The sequence below is a fragment of the Alligator mississippiensis genome, chromosome 1 (genome assembly GCF_030867095.1).
Source record: "Alligator mississippiensis isolate rAllMis1 chromosome 1, rAllMis1, whole genome shotgun sequence".
NCBI classification, from domain to species: domain Eukaryota; kingdom Metazoa; phylum Chordata; order Crocodylia; family Alligatoridae; genus Alligator; species Alligator mississippiensis.
In genome coordinates, this window is record NC_081824.1 from 67,929,834 (window position 1) to 67,948,390 (window position 18,557).

The window sequence follows — 18,557 nt, forward strand, 5'->3', positions numbered from 1 at the left end:
GTTTAACTTAAAACAGCAAAGGGCCTGGGACAGGCATTGCATGAACTGGTTTGAGCCAAATCAGTTAAGTCTGATACATTCAAAATGTTCTGATACATATTGGACCCTACATTCAACATTTCAGCCATTTTCAAACTGGTTTATGTGCACTGAATATCTGTTCTGTTACTGGCTTAAACCAGTTTCTGATCACTTAAACAGGTTTGTGTATAATGTCTGTCCCTAGCCATAGAGCTTAATTTCTAACTCACAATAAAACATGAGGTAATCTTGGCATCGATTCTTCAGAAGAACTTTAATAGTGCTTCTAAAATATTGTTGCCCGAAGCCTTTAACACAAAATATGTAGAAGGTAACTTGTAAATAGCCAAGTATGTTCTTTTGTATAGTTAGTGTTCCGCTTTTGGCACTGTAGGCCTGATTCCAGTAATGAGTCATGCTATATCAGACCTACCTGGTATACCACTGACATCAAGTGGGTTCCTAATGAAAAAAGGGGCCTGCTTACACAACCCGTATTGACATGTCAAAACCAATGAACAAGGGCTTTCTGTTTTCTGGTATATTCAGATAGCTACATACATTTATAAATACTCTGACTGTGATGGACTGGATGGTCTTTTATAATGAAATATTAATATTATAGGTTGGCCAGTTTATTGAAGTGTTTTCAATATGAATATATTGCTAATTCAAAAGGAGGCGGGAAAGGCAAGCAAGAAGAAGAAAGAAAGTCACCTCTCAGCAAACTCTAGAGAAATGTTAAGAGGCAATGCCAGAATTGTTAGTTTGATAGTGACTCTTCTGCAAATCTAAAGGAGTTTTTTTGGACCAGAAGACTTAAAGCCAAGAAACAGAGAAGAAGAAAAAAACTGTAGCACCTCAAGGGAAATGCCAGTTGCTCAGGGACCAGACTGGGACACAGCATCCTGCTGTGTATTTCTAAAGAAGTTACTCCTGACAGTGTTATCATCAAGATACGGTAAGCCTTTAGGTAAGATAGACATGCATGAGGCTGGAAAAGTAGAGTAAGTAGCATAAAAGCAGCCCCCTCAAGCTGTATGTCTTTACCGTCTTTGCCTGTATTCACAATAGAAACAACATTTTATATGGCTGAGAAAAAAAGACCCTCAGATTTAGAAATAATGGTGTTTCTTTCTTCCTAAGAAAAGGAAAATGTCAGAAGACAGATTTATTTGAAATCCAGCAGACTTTTTATTCAGTTTCTTGTCCCATGGACACCAGCTAATTGGTTGTGCAGACAAATGCTTGACTTATTCTTGGTGAAATGGTGCTATTACTAGAGCTATTACTAGATTTGTTTGGAAATGTGGTAGACCACAGACACCTCTGAGACCTCGGTTGTGGTAGCTGTGAGTGCCTATGTAATATGTTGGTCAACGGGCACATCTACAGGAGGCACTATGTCACAATAGCAACAAGCTACAGTGACGCAGGTCATCTCTACGGCAATGTAGTATCAGTGGGTATAAACTGTCATGCCAATGCTAGGACTGCTTGGTAATGGCGGTTACTGCACAATCATTTAGTACTTGCTGTAGTATGCATGTCTATCTTACCTACAGACTTACCATATCTTTAGCAAGTACTAAATGACTGTGCAGTAACAACATCTTACCTAAAGACTTACCATATCTTTAGCAAGTACTAAATAATTGTGCAGTAACAACTGCACAGTCAGGGGCATGTGTAAATGTGCCCAATGTGTATTATATGTGTCTGCTCAATATACACAGAAGGCAAATCTGTTATGGCTTTCCAGAGCCTGACTTTTTAACTCAAGCTATAAATGCTGAAGTTTCAGTGCTGGAATCATGGTTCAATAGCTACTATATGGAACCCAAGATGACAGTTATAACACACACAAATCTATCCCCTCACAACTCTCTGTCATCTTATTTTGCTCATTTTTAATTATTTTAACTTCTGCCACCAGCTTCTGTATTTCAACATTCTTTCTTCTTATTGTTATTCTCTTTCCTATCCCACAGAAAGGTATTCAGATGGCCACAGGAGCTCTTCCATTATATGCATTTTGATCAAAATGTTCAAATATTTGAAAATTTGCAGCATTAGCGGTAACACATAGTAGCAAAAAGTCTCTGGGCTTATTCACAAAAATATTCCAGGATATATTTTATTGTATCCTGTCTGCTCTGTCTTATGAAATGAAGGGAATATTGTATTAATGTGCTTATTATTATGTGTAACAAGATTCATAACCCATCCCCATTAGAAAGTATCCTTTCATATGTTGCAGAAAAAGATTAGGAAAAAAAATATTAATTTTAATGATTTATTATATCCATGAAGAGCATTGCTTGAAAAGAATAAACTAATTGCCATTTTAAATCTCTGTAAAGTGTGGTTATAGTGATTGAATTGTTGCATAGATTAACCAAATTAATCATTTTCCCAGAGCAATTTTTCCCATTTATTTTATCCACAACTTGAATCCAGCTTTCATTACATATCAACCTGTGGCTAGTGTCTTGTGGGAGAATAAGTAAATTCTGTCTCCAGAAATGCAGTTCTCTTTAATAATACTCTTTTGCATATTCTTCTGAAACCATTAAACCAAAACCATTTAAATAATTCATTCTCTTAAGTTTTTAATCTTTATATCTTAGTTTCAAATTATTCTACTTAATGTGACAGCTTACTCTAAATAAAGTCAAATAATAGTTCCTATGATGTGATCCTGTGATGTGCTGATCTATAGTACATAACATATAAAAAAGTAAGATAAATTTCAAAAGATAGGAGAAGGGGTTTTTTGTTTGTTTTATGGGAATATGAGGGCAATATGTAGATTGTTGTTAGTTGAAATCAGACTAAAATGCATCTTTTCAATGTTTTGAATTTTAATATCACAAATCCAATTTCCTTTTGTCCTAGAAATTTTATTTTCAACAAATCTCTAAAAAATAAAAGAAAATTGGCAATTCCTGTATAAAAGCTACAAATCCTGTATAAAATGTCTGCTTTTAAAACGGTTTGTAATACTGTTGATCCATGGCAGAAGATGGCTGATGCTAAAGTTATATTACCCAAATTTGGAAGCTTAAGAATGTTTTTTATGTAATGAGCTTAGAAGTAAATTTTTAAACATTAAGCAATAGCTACAAGAAATGTTCTTATTAAAACTGCTGAGCAAGATTTATATTCTAGGCATGGCTTTACATGACAAAACAGGCTTCAAAACCAACCTTGAAAATTTAGCTGTAATTATCACCTTGTAAGTCAGATAACAGGTTCTCTGGCTGCTATTGTCTCAAAGGACAAGTTATTTATTTGTGCACTGAAAAGTCTCAGTATTTACATTATTAAGAGCATCAGTTAAAAATGAACATAACTTCCATAACTCTGGCTGCATCTACACATGTGCTTTACTGTGAAGTAAACTAATTAGCTCCACAGTGAAGGGTCACTATCTACATAATACTATTATCTGTATTAGTATGCAGTAAATTAATTAACTCCGCTATAAGATAATACTGTTGGGGACAGTACTATCTTGCAGCAGAGTTATTTACTATGTTGCAATGAACGTATGAATGGTGACCAGGTCAGCAGTGCACTGAGCCAGGGTGGAGCAGCCCTGGGCTGGCAGCAGACCCAGGGGTCAGCCACGTGGCTCCACAGTTTTGACATGCTCATGCACTAGCCAGCCCCTCCACCAGGCAATGCCACCACCCGGAGCCTAGGGCTGACCCTCCAAGCCTGCTGCCAGCCCAAGCTGCTCTGCCCTGGCTCAAAGTGCTGCTGTCCCAGGCACAAACGTAGATGCTGTGTCTGGGAGCAGTGTACTCTCGCGCAAACTCCTCCGAAGTGTATTACATTGCATTCATTGCATGTGTAGATGCACCCTCTGAATAGCAAGTGTGTGATAAGCAGAGCAGTGTTTCAGTTATGAAATTGCAATTGTTTCCATAAAAGGAAGGGAAGGTGAGGGGGTGGTCTGTAAAATCCTGAATGAATGAACAGGGCCAGAAATGCTGACAATTAGGTTCCCTGAGCAAGTAAAAGACAAGGAAATGGTTATAGTGGGAATAAGAAGTGCCATCCCCTTCCTTTTAGCCTCAGGAGAGAGAAAGCAGGCCCAGTCACCAGGACTAGTAGAAAAGGATAGCTGGTAATTCCTATTTGTTGAAACTGAACTAAATTGTGAAAATAAATATTTAATAGGAAAAATGGAAAGGTTTTAATTTATGAACTTCCTAAATAATAAAGGAAGAAATCAGTTTTCCTATTCTGGCTTGCCAAAAAGTGAAGGGGCTGTGGCAATCATGGCAAGAAGCCTTGCCATCCTGACCAGTGCCACTGTTGCGGGGGAGTCAGCATAGCTAATAGCCAACAGGTTAACCTACATTTGTGTCCCCTTGTCAGGCTCATATTGTTGTGAAGGGAGGTGTCAGCATGGTCCTTACTGCAGTTGCCACTGAACCCCATCACTGAGTGCTACTGTAAAGAAGAAAAGTGAATTGGTCACAGCTGAAGCAGTGCCATGCCATCATCCCCCCATTGCAAGAGCTTGAGTCTGATGACATGCTGCCAACCCCATGAAAGAAGATTTCCTGTCCTGGAAGAAAAGGATGGACTGGATGATCCATCTCATGTGCTGTATCCAGCTCACAGGCCATAGGTTTGACATCCCTGGTCTATGTGGGACCTTAGTAAACAAACATAATACCTGCAAAATAATTAAATTGTGCACACATTCTAAGCCAAGCTTCTAACTTGAGAAAATAGCAGTTTGAGCATGTGTTTGATGTGTAAAGAAATGGTTCCAGTGGGTGGATCAACCTTCCTTGTTTAGTTCTATGCATCCTCCCCGCTCCCTACCTCCCCATCCCAGGCCCAGACCCTTCAGAGTCAGAGTTAGAATACTGTCTTAGGAAACTAATCCTTAAAACAGACACCTGCAACTTTCTCAGGCACTTCTGTACTATACGTTGACCTTACATTAATAACAATATATGGCCTGTTACCTGAAAGCCACTGCTATCATAGGTTGTAGTGACCCTAAGATGTTATCACTTGACAGCTCCTCTGACAGCTTTGTCACTGGGAAAATTAGGGCAACAGCCCAAGCTAAAAATGTGAAAATAAATTCAGAATGGAATATGTTAACCTTTCTCTCTGCTGCAAGCAATTCAAATAGGTGCTACAGAACAGTTCAATGAAGGATTTATGAATGAGGAGCTGCTCCAGGGCATTTGATAGTACATTTGAGCGTGGGTCCATAGCAGCAGAAAGAAAGTCCGTAAGACTTCACCAAAAAACAGGCAGCCCTTAATTAATAGTATGTATGCAGCTTAAGTGAATTATCATAAAATGTCCTACTGAAAATATTGTCCTGTTTATTACAGTCAAGTGGCCTGTGTAAAAGGTGCTGTAAGATCAAGGTATAAGGCTGCGAACTATCATAATTAATCTCCAGAATACGGGGCAGGGTGGCAGATGGTCATTTGCCACACACTGTCACAGGTTTTGCTTGATCTTTTTTTAAATTAAAAAATATTCAAGGTGAAAATCTGTGACACTGAATGGGGATGCCATATGGAAATGGTTTGTTGACATAAGTGGTTCCTGAGGAGCTGCTACTTCCAAGAGAGTTGAATTGCAAGAATTTAATGGCAATTGAGGACCCAATGTGCTGGGTAGTGTGAAGACATATGTGATAACATAATTTCTGTCCTAGAAATTACAGTCTAAAATGAAAGATTCAGTAAATCTAACAAAGAATAGAAGGAAAGCAGAAAGGTGGAGCAGAGTTAATAAAATCAAATGGGTACATAATACAGTTATTATATACCTTTGTGGCTGAAAATGATAGTACATAACATATGTAGGATACTTAACTTTCCTTTTGTTTAACAGGCAGGGACTAGGAGGATAGTTTAGTAATCAACACCATAATCAACTTTGTGTAAAGATGCTGACAAAGAAGAAAACACAGCTTATTCGATATACTTAAAATATAAAAGATGTATTTAATTTTAATAATTAACCAACAGTTTGGTCAAATATACTATCTGATCAGCATAAGTAAATAAAAGCATGAAAAGTGTATGGGATTCTGGCAAATATATATTTATCAATAGGATTACACACCAGTGATAACTAGCAGTTTGTCAGTACACATACATTTTATTTGTATTATCATATTCTTTATTTTATTTGAAATATGCAGAGGATTTTTTTTCAAATCTGTAATTGTTTTATTGAGATTTGCTATAATCTGGCTAACATTATTGAGAAATCAGGTTAATATTTTATAAGTGTAATATAGCATTTCACCTTTTAAATTATTACTAAAAGAAGAGTTGAGCACTAAGTTATACTCCCTTTGCAAGTAGGCTTGAGAGCTGGGAATGTAACTCTTCTACCAGAGGGTAAACTAGGATTCCAAATTCTTGCATTGTGAAGTGTAAATATTATTATAATGTATTTTAGTCTTTTAAAATGATAATAAGCAATGATAACAATAACTTCTGATAATCTATTTTACTTGCATCAAGATATGTCAAATCCTCTGGTAAAAAGTATAAGAAAATTAAAGAAAGAGATTTTCACTTTCAGATCAAATATTTTGCAGTCATTGTCATGAACATTCCTCTTATAATTAATTTAATTTCTAAAGGTAGAAAAGTTTTTAGAGTAAAGCAAAGTATATGGAGTACTTTTATATGTTTTTTGCATGATGCCATCATTCCTGCAAACAGAAAACAAAATTCTTTCTCTAGTTATAGAGCTAACAGTCTTTCTATGGATATTAGATTTTGGTAAACATGTTTTAGACTCTAAAATATGGAAATAGAACAGACTGCTTGGAAATATGGATTTTAATGCTTTTCAGTGACTGACATTTTCAAATATATGTACCTAACCTATATAATGACTTAATTTTCAAACTGCTGACATAGCAACAAAGTGGTTTCTTTTTATCCTACAGTAATTACATACTTTAAATAATTCATAAATTTATAAATATTAAGGCCAGAAGGGAATGAGATGATCTAGTTTCACCTTCTATATATCACAGGCCATTAAATTTCATCCAGGTGTCCCTTTATTAAGCTCAATAACTTGTGAAGCTGCAGAAAAACTTCTAGAAAGACATCCACCATGTGAGGACCTCACCAGATGGAGAATTCAACTCATCTCTTTTGGAAGTTTGTTCTTATGGTTAAAAACCTTCACTGTTATAAATGTGTCCCTTTTTTTGCTAATTTGAACGTTTGACTTCAGTTTCCAGCCATTAATTCTTATTATATCTTTCTCTGATAGATTAAAGAGACTTTTAGTACCTGGGAGTTTCTCTCCATGGAGATACTTACATACTGTAACAAGGTCAGCTCTCAATCTTCTTTCTGATAATCAAAACAGATCAAGCTCTTTGTCATTGTTTGGTTTTTTTTCTCCACCCTTGAATCATTTTTGTGGCTCTTTTGTATATGCTTTCCAGTTAATCAATGCCATTTCAAGATATGGATGACAAAGCTGCACACAATATTCTCATATCAGTCTCACCTAGGCTGTGCACAATGGTCTCCCTACTCCTACTTCCTAGCCTCTTTTTTACACAGGCCCCTGACACATGTTATGTTTCTAGTGCAATTAAGGTGTTAATGAGCATGTCTACATGTGCACTTTAATGCACAGCAGCCTATTTTAGTGGGCATTAAAGTGGAACGTAAAAAAACATGTAATTACACTAATACCCAGTAAAATAGGCTACTGTGCAGTAAGCATCACTTAGAAATGTGCACATTTGGTACTGCTTCAGGAGTGGGGGGAGTGCTTTAATCAGAGCAACTCTGAGAGCTGCTCTAATTAAAGTGCCCAGAACATCTCATGCATCAGCATCCCCGTGATTCAAAATGGTGCAAGGAGTGATTTACCTAAAGCTCATTGAACAAGCTTTAGATAAAGTGCCCCCACTGCCATTTTGAAGTGTTGGGGTGCTGATATATGAGAGGTAGAAGGCTGCTGAATGACAGTAATTGCCATGCTCCAGCAGATTCAATTAAACGAGTCTGCTCCAATGTGCTGGAATTACAGCACATGGGAGTAGCTTCCCTTCTCGTGTAGCTTCTCCCTTCTCACCCTCACATTGGAGGTACTAAATTTAATGTCCATTAGGAAAAACACATTAATGCTCATGTAGACATGCCCAATCATACCAAAAATAGCAAGTGGTCACAAGTTCATAGAATTTATGGGACCATAAAATCACAAACCAGGTACAAAAATATTACTAAAAAATGTGTAATATCTTTGTGACTAATTTGTACTTGCGGCATTCCATACAGGGACTGTCCCAGGGCTCCAGCCCCAGAGTGGTCCTGATCACCTGATCATCAGTCGGCAGGGACAGCCCATGGCATCTCAGATTTAGTTTACTTTTCAGGCTGCTATAAAGCCTTTGACAACCTGGTAATTTGTAGTTTTAAGGCTTCCCATCATCCCATCAGGGAGGCTGAAGAAAGCCAACATCTCAGGAGGCTCTGTTAAGGCTTGAGTATAAAAGCTGAGACTCCCATAGCTTTCAAGCTTTCGTGTTTCCAATGCCTCAGCAGTGTTTCTGGTGAGCTACAGAGGAGCTAAGAGCATAGACATGATAAACTGCTCCTGGGTGCAGCATCTACACGTGTGCCCAGAACAGTAGCAATGTGAGCAGGGGTGGAGCAGGCCTCCAGCAGGCTTCCATTTACACCCTCCATCACTGTCTATACATGTATTTCAGTGCAGTAAAGTACTCCGCCATAAGATAGTATTGTTCCTGACACTACTATCCTACAGTGGAGTTAATTATTAGTTTACTCCACCCTAATACTAGTGTACATGTAGATGGTGAAACTCTACTGTGGACCTCATTGGTCAACTCCACAGTAAAGGGCATGTATAGATGCACCCAGGATCTTAAAAATGTCTTTGGCATACATTCCAAATCCAGTATATTCAAATATAACAAGAATAAATAGAGAGTAAACAAAGATCTCTTTTAGTATGCTGTATAACTCCTGGCACGTCTTAATTAATAAAATGGGACATTAGCACATGTATATGTTGCTTTGCACTCCACTGGAAATACTGACCCTCCTTTGAGGTCCCTTAGGACATCTAGGATTACAGTTAGGAAAATAGTTTGACCAAGGTTCAGAAAGATTGAATAAAATAATTGCTGACTGGTTAACTTTAACACAATATTTCAAAGCATAATCAGTAGAGAAATAAAAGTGAAGAAGCAGGGGCACATTTTTCTTTTTCCATTTTTACTGTGTATGAAATAAAAATAAAAAGAAGACTAGGTATATTAGGAAATTGAAAGTTAAAGGTAAATAGTCTATGCCATGTTTTGAGGCAATGAAAGGCCAACTTGGCACAGATAGTCTCTGCATACACCACTCCCTCCACAACAGCATGGAATACATATGTTTTTAAATTATGATTATTATTTAACCAGCAGCTGGTTCACAAATCCGGAAGAAGTCGTCTCATTTATGCAACAACTTATTAAAGCATGTTGGAAGTGTTATGGCTGAATCAGATGCATGAAAGTGGACTCCTTATTAAATAAAATATGAAAATAAATAATACATTTGGTACAGTATTTCCTGTGTAAATTATTTTATATTAAATTCAATGTTTTGATACTGAAAATTATTTTTCAATTTCAGTTTATAATAAAAACATATAATTACACAGGAAATGGTGAGGGGGAACCAAGGAGATTTTAGCAGCAGATTTTGAGACTACTATGAATCATTGCATTGGAAAATATGCCCAGGGTGTTGTTACACATTAACTTCAATATGTGTTAAATGTTCTTAAACCAGGGGTGTCCACACATTAGGGCAGGTGACCCCATGCTAAGGTCCTTTGAGCAGTCCAAAGATAGTCCTCAATGGAAGAGGATTACCTCAAACTTGTTTTGTTGCAGTGATGTGTGACTGCTCTACAGGCCCAAAACCACTTTGAAGTAGTCCTCCAGCATCCCAGAAGGCACTGGTCCCAGCCATTCTATCTTCCCCCACACTGACATCACCTAAAGGTAAGAATCCTTCCTCCCCTCCAATTCCAGGCTCTTCTCAGCCCTTGAGGCTCCCCCTGATCCCTCTCAGAGCTCCTCCTCTGCCCCTTGGGACTCCCCCACCCCTTTCCCCCACCCTGGCACTCCCCCCTTCCCCTTGGGGCAGGAGACTCTTAAGGGGCAGAGAGGGAGCCTGAGGGTTGGGAAAGGCCAGGGGGATGGGGACACAGGGTTGTGGGGAGTGGCGGGCTGGATCTGGGCAGTGGGAAGGCAGTGGAGTCTTGGTCAGGGAAGGCAGGGGCTGGCAGGCCCCATGGGACTCTACTAACCCTTGGCTGCCTGCATTCTGAGCCAACTACCCTGCCCCTCAGAGCAGGCAAGCTGGGCAGGCAAAGAGCCAACTTGGCTTTTATCCATGCCCCTGATTGCCAGCCCCCTAAGGGCAAATCAGAGCAGTGCACGTTACAGGGGGCATTAACTCTTATTGTATGACTGCTCAAAGCATATGCTAATTTTAACACCAATTAAAATTAGCACAGACTAAGTGTAATGTGTAACAAGGATCTGTCAGATGTTTCTGCTAAACTGTTCAGCAGGAAAATAGGGAAAAATAAAACTGTTTTTTTTCATTGATTATTCATATTAACACCTCTTACAAAGCAATGGGCAGCTAGTAACTTCCAGAGCTACTATTTCAGGCTATTTGCAAACTCAAGAAGTCAACTTTGCTTTGGAATCCATTTCACCTTTCTCACACAGCCATAACAGGATAGAAATGTCATTTTTTTAGAAATGAGAATGTAAATTTTGCTGCACAGTTTTGCCTGAGGATCAGCATTCAGCTCTGATTGTAATAAGTTACCTCCTGACAGTTGCTCTTAAATCACAGGTCAGAATGACTGCGAATAAATGAAATATAACTCTAGTCTTCAAAAGGTTTCTCTTCTTCTCTTTCCTTTTCTTCTTTTCCCTTCTCTTCTATCCTTACATTTTGCAGCTCAGTTCCAATTTTTCTGTTCTTTTTCCATTGCCCATTTTGGCTTACACTTTTTATGTCACTCAGGCACATGTTTAAGTCTCACTAAACAAAGAAAACTTAAGCATGTGCTTATATTTAGCACACAACTAATTAAGTACTAGCTTTAACTGATGCCTAAATTATTATTTCCTTTCAAGTGTAGCCTCTCCCCATCTTTCACCTCAATTTCTGTTTCTTGGATCTCTACTGTATTGCTCCCTCACCCTTTCTCCACCTAAGTCTGTTTATATCCAGTTGCCGAAGTTACCCTCTGGTTATCCAGGTACCTGCAAGCCTAAGCAGAGCACTCCAGGAAATCCTGCAGGATGGCTGACAGCCTGCAAATCAAGCTGAGGTGCAGGAGGGACCAGCAGGAGCCATGGGGTGCTCCCAGAGTGCTGGGCAGGCAAGAAAGGGTGGCAGAGGAGCCACACAGAAGGCTCTGTAAAGCAGGGATAGCTCTATGCTGCAGGCAATAAAGATGCAGCACCAGCAGGGAAACTTGGGCTAACAGCATAGACTCCTGGCTTCAGCAAGTAACTGCAGCCATTCTGGCATTTACCCTTTAAGAGGCTGGGGGGAAGAGGGGTTGGACTTCCCTGACTGGCAGAGTCAGGGCTAAAGCAGCCCAGCATCCCTGGCCATAACCTGTAGTGAACCCTAGCTGGTGGCCAGGGTCTACTTCAGGAGAGAGCTCACAAGATAGATGCCACCATGTCCAGAATTGTACGTGTGTATGGTCTGACATGGCTTAACTTAAGTTAGTTAAATCACCTTATTTTAAGTTAACTTAGACATGTGTATGCACTGATTGAGGTCAGTTTGATCATAGAAAATTAGGGTTGGAAGGGACCTCAGGAGGTCATCTAGTCCAACCCCCCGCTCAAGAGAGGACCATCCCTAACTAGATCATCCCAGCCAAAGCTTTGTCTAGCTAGGTCTTAAAACCCCCCAAGGACGGTGTTTCATGGCCTCTCTGGGTAGCCTGTTCCAGTGTTTTATTACCCTCCTAATAAGAAAATTCTTCCTAATATATAACCTAAAATTTCCTTTCTACAACTTGAAACTGTTGCTCCTTGTTCTGTCATCTGCCACCACTAAGAACAATCTAGCTCCATCCTCTTTTGAACCCGCCTTCAGGTAGTTGAAGGCTGCTATTACATCCCCTCTCAGTCTCCTCTTCTCTAGACTAAATAAGCCCAGTTCCCTCAGTCTTTCCTCATAAGTGATGTCCCCTAGCTCCCTCACCTTTTTTGATGTGTTCTGCTGGACCCTCTTCAATTTGTCCACATCCTTTCTGTAATGGGGGGCCCACACCTACCAATACAGCTCAGTATGCTGTTAGCTGTCTTGGCCACAAGGAAAAACTATTGGCTCATATTCAGATTATTGTCCACTGTAACCCTCAGTTCCTTTTCTGAAGAGCTGCTAACCTGCCTGTCAGCCTCCAGCCTGTAGTGGTGCATGGGATTGTTCCATCCTAATTGCAGAACTTTGCACTTGTCCTTGTTGAATCTCATGAGATTTCTTTTGGCCTAATCCTCCAATTTGCCTAGGCCTCTCTGAATCCTAGCCCTACCCTCCAGCATATCTACTGCTTCCCCAACCTTGGTGTCATCTGCAAACTTGCTGAGTGTGCGCTCTATACCATCTTCCAGGTCGTTGATTAAGACATTAAACAAAACCAGCCCCAGGACTGACCCCTGGGACACTCCACTTGATACCAGCTGCCAACTAGACATCAAGCCATTGATTACTACTCTCTGAGCCTGATGCTTCAGCCAGCTTTCCGTCCACCTTACAGTTCATTCATCCAGCCCATACTTCCTTAGCTTGCCTGCAAGAATGTTGTGGGAGACAGTATCCAAAGCTATGCTAAAATCAAGGTATACCACATCCACTTGTCTCCCCACATCTACAGAGCCAGTTATCTCATCATAGAAAGCAACCAAGTTGGTCAGGCATGACTTCCCTTTGGTGAATCCATGCTGACTGTTCCTAATCACCATCTTCTCCTTCAAGTACTTAGAAATGGATTCCTTGAGGATCTGATCCATTATTTTTCCAGGAACCAAGGTGAGGCTGACTGTTCTGTAGTTCCCTGGATCCTCCTCCTTCCCTTTCTTAAATATGGGCCTTCTCCAATCATCTGGGACCTTTCCTGATAGCCATGAGTTTTCAAAGACTATAGCCAGTTGCTCTGCAATCTTATCAGCCAACTCCTTCAGCACCCACAAGTGTATCCCATCCAGCCCCATGGACTTGTATATATCCATCTTTTGTAAATAGTTGCTAACTTGTTCTTTCACCACTGCTGGCTGCTCACCTCTTCCCCAAACTGTGCTGCTTGGTGTGATATTCTGGGAGCTGATCTTGCCTGTGAAGACTGAGGTGAAAAAGACATTGAGCATTTCAGCCTTTTCTGCATCCTCTCATTCAATAATGGACCCATACTTTCCCTGATCCTCCTCTTGCTAACAACATACTTGTAGAAACCCTTATTGTTATCCTTCACATCACTTGCTAGCAACTCCAACTGCTCTTTGGAAAAAAAATTTAAATTCCAGTTCTTCAAAAATAAGCATTGGCTTTCATCAACTTCTAGTTTCAAAAAGACAACAAGAAAGTGTTGAAATATACTCCTTCAGCAATATCTCTATGAAGTTAAACATTTTAGTTAAAAAAATAACCTCATTTTGAAATTGAAACTAATTAGAATAAGTACCAATAAAAATGTCAAAATCAGAATGAAATATTTCATTTAATTCAATCTGATTTTAAAATATACCTATTTTGAGTTCCCAAACATTTTTGAGATTTTGACCTTTCAATCTGTTTCAGGACAAGAGACTTTCAAACTCTTGAAAGCTATCATGACATTGAAAAACATTTTCCTTCTCACCTCTGCTTCCTGTGAGATTGTTTTTATATGTAATCACCTGGTAAACTTTCCATTGTTATGATGCAACTGCATTGTATACTTTTGATTGCCTTCAATGATAATTCATACTAGTTCAGTTTTGTGCCTTGTCAACTTGGTAATTGCTGGTCTTACATTCATCCTGGTTTATTACACAAAAGTAATTTAATACTTAAATAATGGCATAAATTATATACTATAATTCCAGTCTTAAATGCCCATTTCATTTACATTTTATAATTTTATGTCACACATAAGACTTATGATATAACTCCCTGTTCCTGTAATAAATTATTTTACAATTTTATTTAGTATTTGGTGATTACTTTAAATTAATTTCAGGTCCCATACCCTCCATCATACTAACTGAGCCAGGTGTTACAAATCTCATTTGCTGAACCACTGAAAGATCACAAATGAATTAACATGAAAAAATGTAACCTCTGAAATACATTTATTAATATTTGAGGTCTATCATTACAACAGCCTAATTGAAATGGAACTTTAAATAGTTTAAATACTGCTCCTTATATATACATTTTGCTTTATAGAGACCCTAAAATTATTGAATTGGTCCCAGGCTGTCATTATTTTGACACTATTTAAACACTTATTGCATTTCAGGTTGATGTCTTGTCTTACTCTCATGTTCTCTAGAGATAGCATCGAGATGTTTTGCTGCCTAGATGTTTTCTTCTTCCAGCTTCAGTCAAAACACACCAAAGCCTGTAAAAGTCTTTTTACTCACTATCCTGGGACCTGGGTCAGGATTTTCTCCTAGATGGCATTACATACTCCATGCCTTGGTTTTGTCGTCTAGTGTGTGGCATAGTGTATGCAGAAAGCACTTGTGTAAATGGTAAACATGAGCAAGGAAAAGAGAGAATGATTAGATAGTACAGTCTTTAAAACATTCATCTGAGAAGTGGAATTTTTCAGGTTCATTCTACTGTTCCAATGAATAGCTATTAATTTATGCAAGGTAGAACAGCTTTGATTAAGCAAGCCTTACCTCAGAATATCCTACAAACCACATTTTAAGACACTATGCTGGCAGATAAGTGAGCCATGTTCAAATTCACTAAGAGGATCTGAAGGCGCTGGTCACAGCTACCTGTGGCCAGCAGCCATCTGCAAAAGGCAGCCCCGCATGCTGCTCCCTGACTAGTCTCTTGTGCCATGGCTGCTCCATCCCCAGCCCTGGCAGTGACATCCCACACCCCAGGCTCCTGCTTGCCATGGTGCTGGCCCACCACAGCGACCACCATCTGGCCCAGGGCAGTCTGAGCCCTGCTGAGTCCCCTGCACTTAGCACCCACCTGGCCGGCCTCACTGTGCTTCCAGCTGTAGCCCACCTGCACAACCACCTTCTTCCCCATGCTATTTACAAGTGGTGCATGCATGCCCTCTCAGGGTGGGGGACTGTGGGATGGGGGTGCCTAGGGAGTTCAGACCCCACATATCCACACACACACACACATGCTCCCTCACCCCATACCCACCCCCAACACCTATCCCCCTCACAAAACCCCCACATACACACACACCTTCCCCCACACCCCACATACCCACAGCCCCCCACAAATCTATACTCACCCCGAATACTCCCACCCTCCCACAATATACAAGAGTAAGACTTCATTTTAAGTTATTGTGCAATCACCTCTGTGCACAACACAAACACATGTAAATCAGGACAAAATATTTTTTGAAATTAAATTGATAAATGTTATAGATGTTTTATTTTTAGAATATAATTTGGTATTTTTCTGGTTCTGAGATGGCAAACCCCCTTACTGAAAGGAGTACTCCCAGGGCCAAGGGGAGGGACTTCTGGTGGCAAAGGTCAGGGGTTAGGGGGTGGGACTTCCAGTCTCAAGATGGTGACCAGGGGGTGGGGCACCTGTCAGGGGGTGGGGCTACCCATGTGGCCCTCAACAGCTTGCCAAAACTCAGTAAGCAGCTCTCCACCAAAAATAATTGCCCGCCCCTGTGCTAGCCTGTCTAGGTCCACCTGTATCCGTAGCCTATCTTCAAGCATGACCACGCTCCCCCATAACTTGGTGTTATTCATGAACTTGGCCAGTGAGCTCTTCACCCCCCACATCCAAATCATTGATAAAGATGTTGAAAAGAACGGGACCAAGCACTGACTCCCAAGGGACACCACTGGCCACTTCTTGCCAAGATTACAGATCCGTTCATTTGAACTCTCTGGGTCCTACCCCACAGCCAGCTTCCTACCCACCTAACTGTCTCACAGGTAGCATGCAGGTAGAAAATTTATACCTGATTAGTTACTGCACAGTAATGCATGTGTAGACACATTACTGCACAATAACATGGGAGCTTCCTGGCTGGTTCTGCTCAGCCACTAGGGGTCCAGCCAGAGGCCAGTCCCAGGGCTCCTGCCTGGCCCCTCCCTTGCTGCTTGTCTGAGCTTCTGTCTGGCAGCCCCTAGCTGCAGAGTATAAAAGCCTGCAGCCATCTTGTGCCTTGGGGCACACACTCCAGGGAGCTGGCAGAAGCTGCGTGTGGCTGCAGCACCACAGCAGGCCCCATGTGCCCCCCTGGACAGCCCACAGTCTTTGTTTGCTGGGTCTGCCCTCCTCCCAAACTGTTGCCTGGCACAGGTGAGTGCTGCAAAGCACTGCAGTTTGCTGCACCCCTTGTCCAGCCTTGTGATCTCACCAGGGCTGCTGGCCCTGCTGGCTGTGCCACCAGGCCCAGCACCTGCTCCCCACTGCTGCTTACCCCCCACCTCTCTTTCTTTGCAGGACAGTGGTGATGTGCCTCAGTCATGCAGCTGTGACTCCTTGTCTGTGCCTCTCTCAGGGGTGCCCAGTCAGCTGGTGCGAGGCCTGAACACCCACATTTATGAGGCTCTGGTGGCTGAGATGTATGCACAAGGCCACTCCCAGTCAGCATAGCAGTGCCACATTAAGATCAAGGACCTGCAGACCCAAGGGGTGTCCCTGACTGTCCACAATCATTGGTCCAGTGGGGCCCCCAGGACCATGCCTTTTTTGTGGAAGCTGACCCATACTCTGGTGGCCTGGAAGCCCATGCCCATGATCCACCCTGACACCTCCAGTGACACATCACTGGAGAAGGGGACCTTTGGCCTTCAGCACCCCAGCCTGCACTCATCCCTGGCTGTAGCACCCACTGACAGCCTGAGGAGTCCTGGCCAGTGGCTGCCTCATGCTCAGTCCTGCCCCTCACCCACCCACAGGAAATGGCCACCCAAGCCACTGCCTACTGCCAGAAACACCAGCTCCTCCATGAGGGGGAGGAACAGCGGGCAGGGGGCCCTGGCCAGTGGCCAGCCCCAGCCCACTGGAGGCCAAGGACACCAGGTGAAGTCAGATGCCACTTGGCATGGGGAGCCCCAAGCCACCAGGCTCACCAGCTACAGAGCCATGGTAAGTCCCGCACTGGGGTGCAGGCCCTCCCACCCCCGTCCCCACCCCCACCTCTGCCCCTGCCCCCAGCCCAAGCCCTGGCCCCAGCCCAGCCCCCCTGCACTCCCCTGGCCCCAGGTCCCCCCCCCCCAGCATGCAGAGAGGTGCGACACAGGCCAGGACTTTATTGAGCAGTCCATGACCCTGCAGCTGGGTGGACACAGGCCTCTCATGCACCAAGGAAGTCATTGGTCCCAGAAACAATCTCCTCCTCCACAACTGGGGGCAGGAATGTGTAGCATGCAAAAGATAGAAATTCAGGTTGCAGCAGAGGTTGCGCAGCAGGCCAGGCTTGGCCACCATGCTGTCATAGCTCAAGGCCCCAAAACAGGAGCCCAGGTATGCCCAGGGTATAAGCAGGATCAGCAGAAGCAGGGCATAGCAGCCTGGGCAGCCTTCCACCTATATAAACTGTCCTGCCCATAGCACATGAAGCAGGGGTATGCTTGAGGCGCAGTGGCATTATGGCAGGGGGCCAGCCCTGGACCACTTGCCTAGAAAGGCCCCCAGTGGGGAGGGGAAGGACACAGCCAGCCCCTCACCCAGTTGTCTGGGAGCCCCGCATGCCCTGAGCCCAGGTGCTCGGTGACAGCATAGCAGAGCAGTGGGCCTGCAGGGGCAGAGAGGGGAACCAGCAGGGGCTAGAGCTATGGCAGCAGGTGCTGCCAGCAGCCTAGCCTGGTCCACCTTGGGAAGGGGGCAGGGAGACAGGGGGCCTGTGGCCAGCCCCTGGGGAGCAAGTGCAGATATGGGGCTTGGGAAGCACCTCTAATCTGAGACCAGGCAGTTCAGGCCCCCTAGAACAGAGAATCTTATCTCTCAATGTTTCAAACTCTCACAAAAGCCTTCTGTCTCTTGTCTTGGCAGGGCCCACATCTGGACATGGGAGGAAAGCCACAGGAGCCTGCAGGATCACCATCACAGGCTCACCACCACCTGTTGCTGGAACTACCCAGAGGCACCAGCCGCACCAGTGGTGCAGCCATGATATTACTCACCTGCTCCGCAGCTGGTGGTTGCAGTGGATAATGGGGTGACAGACCAGGAGTTGTGGTGGGTGGAGGACTTCACCTGGGAGGCCACCCAGGAGGAAAT